Source organism: Nicotiana sylvestris, chromosome 12 (genome assembly GCF_000393655.2).
Source record: "Nicotiana sylvestris chromosome 12, ASM39365v2, whole genome shotgun sequence".
Lineage (NCBI taxonomy): Eukaryota > Viridiplantae > Streptophyta > Magnoliopsida > Solanales > Solanaceae > Nicotiana > Nicotiana sylvestris.
Genome location: NC_091068.1, coordinates 91851725 through 91857271, shown reverse-complemented (window position 1 = coordinate 91857271; position 5547 = coordinate 91851725).

Below are 5547 nucleotides of genomic sequence, written 5' to 3'. Positions count from 1 at the left end.
CCAAGTTTGTCACAACCCAAACTGGAGGGACATGACTAGCACCCGACCATACTTGCCGAGCACCAACGTACATTTCATCTAACCTTCATTATTATCTTTTAGGGCTGACGAGATCAATATAAATGGTAGACCTGGATCATGGACAACCAGCAATAAAATATGACGGCATGAACATACATAGCAGGGGATGACCAGACAATCAAGAAACTACATATAAGGTATGAGCTACCACGCTACTATGAAAGACTATACAACAAAAACTAGCCGACAAGGCATACCAAACTATACATGAGTCGACACCTGTCTATGAGCCTCTAAAGGAACATAAGTGCTGCAACATAGCCGGAACAGGGCCCCGACATACCCATAATGTCTATAACAAAAATGCATACCAAGACCAAGGCAAGTCCGGAGAAGGGATCTCGCCAATCACCGCTGAACTGGACAGCCTACTATCGTGGGAGAGCTGCACCTGCCAGTCTATCAGGACCTGTAGCACGACATGCAGCGTCCACAAATAAAAGGACGTCAGTACGAATAAAGAACTGAGTATGTAAGGCAGGGAACCATAAATACGATCAGTAATGTAAGCAAGGATAGAGAATATACAACCTGTAACATCTTAGTACCTCTGAGGGCTACTGACATGAAATGCATGATACATATGTATAAATACATAAACCTTTAAAACATTCGCCTCTGTGGTCATCATCATCATCATATCGTACCCGGCCATAATAGGCTCGGTAAAAACGTACTCGGCCATCATAAGGCTCGGTAGAATCGTACCCGGCCACGTGGAGCTCGGTAAAACCCAACTGATCAGTGGTTGCACAATAGGTGCCGTACCCGGCCAACTATAGCGTGGCTCGGTAGAGTAAAATAGATACATATATATAATGCATGCTCGACTCATGGAATCACATTCTAAACCTTTCGGAGTGACGTAAGGTCGGTATCCTCTGTACACGTTATTAGGACTAACTCTTCACTATGAACCTTATAAGAATCAGGAAGTACCAACAACATTGATAACATAAGAATAAGAGAAGCAACATTAACATCAATCGTTCCATAAGAGGGAAAACAATGTAAGTACTGCTAGCTTCTAAGAGTAGAGTATCTTGGAAGCTCGTTCATTACATTATGTACAATCGGAGTCGTGCAAAAGAAGGAAAGGGATAGCCTCACATACCTTGTATATACTGCCCCAATCTCAAGCTATGCAATTGTCAAAACTCCTTAGTCTACAATAAGAGAAACGATACTATCGTTATCATTTAAGCGTCATAACTATTATGTATCGACCACAACCTATTTTACGATGAAACGGACAGCACCTCCCCTATATATATGACCTCACACCATTCAAAACAGTCACCAAACAGCCCAAACAACATCAATAATAAACATATTGAGCCTCCCAAAATAGTCCACGCACAGCCTAATCACTCCATACATACGACGAGCACTGTAGTCGTGACAAACGACCCGGAAATGTTACGAATAACTATCATCCCACAACCCTACATATATATGGAGTTTCTCCACACCCTTCCTTCTCCAAAACTCCACAAAATAGTAGTAAAATACGCAGCCCAACAACAATGCAAAACAGTCCACAAAACAATAACATTACTACCAAGCCTTTCGATATATATTTCACAAGTTCTAGCTTCAATGGCTTAGCCGCAACTTGGATAATCTTAAATACATATAAAGTAAGAGGTTCCTTACCTTTATACAGAAATAAAAACTCCAATCTGACCTTAAATTTCCATGAAATATCCCTCCAATGCTGCCACAACAACAAAAAAGCGAAACTAGCGATCAATTAGTATTTTTCGGCACTAGAATCACTTTAGAAGGCTTGAAATCACCTAGGATTGATATTAAGAACATGAGGGAGTATTTACAGAACATAAACCCTTTAAAACAACCTCCCACACGAGCTGGAACGACACAAAAATGAGCAACAACAAGAAGAACAAGAGACTTACTAGCGCCACGGAATTCCCGACACTTGATTTGTGTTGTTTGCCCTTTTTTGGGTCTTGAATCTTGAGAGAACCTTGAGAGGATGTTCCTAGGGTTCTAAGGTCTGAAAATAGTGAGAAGAAATGACTTAAAACGGGTTGGAGGCATCCTATATAGGTCCAAATATCTTAAACCGCCTTAGTGGGCCCCATAGAGAGGTGCTTGGCGCAGTCTCGCGAAAATGCGAATATCTCTCTACTCCAAGATCGTATCGATGAACGGTTTAATGCGTTGGAAACTAGACTCATAGATATTTAATTTGGTTGGTAGATCACTCCGTAATTCCCTGTAAATTAGGAGAAAAGTTTAGAAACATTTGACCTAATGTTTAAGTAAAATTATGAACCTAAGTTGATACAACTTTTGTCGACTTTTGTTTCATAACTCGTTTGACTTCAAGACTTATGATACGGATATTATATGATTAAAATACCTTAATACATGACCTCTTGAGTGTATTAAGCACCACTAGATTTACCTGAAAATACGAGTTACAACATCCTTGATTCATTTAACTTCTAATACTTGTTAATCACCCTTATACACTCTTGTATCACTTAAGACCAATAGGATTGACTTCTTATCATCTCAAAGATAATTCTTTCTTGGATTTATGTTAACTAATATATGGCATGAACTAACACATGTGGATATGGGTTGTAACATTATTGTTCTCCAATTTATTTCTACCATAATGACGATAATTGTTTCGCCCTCTGCCACGTCCACGTTTACGACCATGTCCACGACCACGGTAATTATTTTGTTTTCTTTCAAACTTATCATATGCTGCTGCAACATTCTCTTCCGGAAATGGAGTTGACCTAGTGGGACGGGCTTCATGATTTTTCATTAATAGAGTATTATTCTGCTCTGCCACAAGTAGGCATGTGATTAACTCAGAATATTTCTTAAAACCTTTTTCACGGTATTGTTGTTGTAGCACCACATTTGAAGCGTGAAAATAGAAAATGTTTTTTCCAATAAGTCCTCATCTGTGATAGTATCTCCACATAATTCTAATAGAGAACTTACTTTAAAAATAGCAGAATTATACTCACTTACGGTTTTAAAGTCTTGCAACCTTAAATGTATCCACTTATACCGAGCTTTCGGTAATACCAAAAGTTTTAGGTGTTCATATCGATCCTTCAAATTAATCCATAATTCAAGTGGATCTTTTACAGTTAAATATTCAGTTTTTAACCCTTCATGTAGATGATGACGAAGGAAAATCATGGCCTTCGCTTTATCCTGATTTGATGCTTCATTTCCTTGTATAATAGTATTTCCAATACCTTTAGCGTCAAGGTGCATTTCAGCATCAAGGACCCATGATAAATAGTTCCTCCCGGTGATGTCAAGTGTCACAAATTCAAGTTTTGATAAATTTGACATAGTGAAAGCTATCATAAAAGATGAATAAGTTAGAAAAATAATTATAATAATAAACAATTAATGAAAACAAAACGATTAAGGTAAAAGAAATGAAAATAGAGCTATATCATGTTAACAATCTACTATTTTATTTTATTCTTGCCATAAAGTAGAAATTACATACTTGTTTCATTTCACTTTATACTATTGATATATATGTGTTAATAGAATTGAACGTGACTAACATTATTTATATGTTCCAATAAATATAAAGTAATTAAACTATAAAATTATTGCTTATCAATTCATTTCTCACAGTTCTTCAAAATGCCTTAAAGATATGTTTTGATCTTTAAATAAAGATATGTTATGATATGTACTGCCATAAATAAAATGATTATAATGATACACACCTTAATAAAATATGGCTCAACTTAGCGGGAGTTAAGAATAAAATTAGAGCTTCGTGCTGATAACGTGTTATAAAATAAAAGTAATGCAGTAAAATGTAAATAAGAAGAGATAGAAAGAAGGAATAAGTCTTTTCTTATTTTATTTTGGTGTATCTTTCCATTGCAATTACATGGCCTTTTATAGATATAAAAAGTAAAGATGATGAACATAAAGTAGAAGATTTAATCTTTAAGTTATTCACAACATTGACATCCAATGTAACATCCAATATACAAAACTATTCATAACACTTTAATATATCTTGTGGGTTATGATCATATATATCCACATTCTTGGGAACACAAATAGGAGCTTCCCTAAGAAACTTCCAAGCTTTAGCCTCCTCAGCAGCAGAATTTAGTTTAGGTTACGTGCATTTACATTATATTTTTTATTTTTTTTATTAGGTAAGTTGACCAAAAATAATCTATGCAATTTATCATAATAAGTCTGATATGATAATTTAAAAATAGAGTAATAATACGTTAAAGAAGTGTTAATTTTTGTCACGGCTGCTTTAATGGATTGTAAGCCAGTAAAGTTACATTTATCGATTTCTCTATCTTATGAAGTAAGAACAATTTTTGTTAACGTTCTGACTAAATATAAAGTTGAATTATAAACATTACTATAACTCTTTGATTATTTTATATTGGGAGAAGAGTACGAATATAACGTTCCAATTTAATATTGAATAGTGTAATAAAAGATGAGGCTAAAGGAGTAAAAGGCAATTCAAAAGGCAGACCTGTTTTGATTTAATTGGACACATGAATGGAATCAAAACCAAAGTGAGGGAGAACTCTTTCTTCTTAGATCCACTGAAAAAGTTAAATAAGAAGGAAAAAAGAGTGAGCTTTCCCTTTTCCTAATTTGCTTTCACGCCAAACATAAGATGCTTTTCGGAGCTATATTAAATTGGAGTAATTGAGTATTAATTAAATGAATATTCTTAAATAGGTTTTTTACTTTTTAAAATATCTTTTCTTTCGGAAAGACAAATTAATCTACCCAATTGAAGAAAAAAACTTATATGGACCTAGTACAAGCAGCAAATCATATTAATTTATCATGGTTAAGTGATAAAATTAAAGTAAAAATACGTAATAATTAATTACCTATAGTTTAGTAATAAATTTATATGGACTTATTGTGTTAGTACATGCACTTGGTCCAGGTAAGTATAACCCACTAAATTGTCCTCATATTTTTCGTTAAATGGTTAAAATAAACAAAGCATATAACACTAGTTACATACATATCTCAAAGTCGTGGTGTTCTTTATTACAGCACGTTTGATAATAAATACCACTGTAATTTAAAATAGCACGAGATTATATTGTTCAACTCCTTAAATCATTTCTCTTACTCACCCCTTCTTATCCAAACTTGCCTCCATATCATATCATATCATATCAAATTGTAAGACTACTTTTAAGAAAAGTCAATATAGAACTCCCTAACCAAAATTGAGTTGCAAAAATTTTCAAGATGAAACAAGGCAATGTTATAGGGACTCAAGGGCGGATGTAGTTATGAATTTCGTAGAATTTAGTAACTTTGGCTAAAATTATGTATATGAATAAGCTGTTTTTTTTAGAATTCAAAAGTCATGAGTCGTTGATGCTAGACAAACCTCTTGATTATCTTAATTCTCTTATCTCCTTTTTTATTTATCGA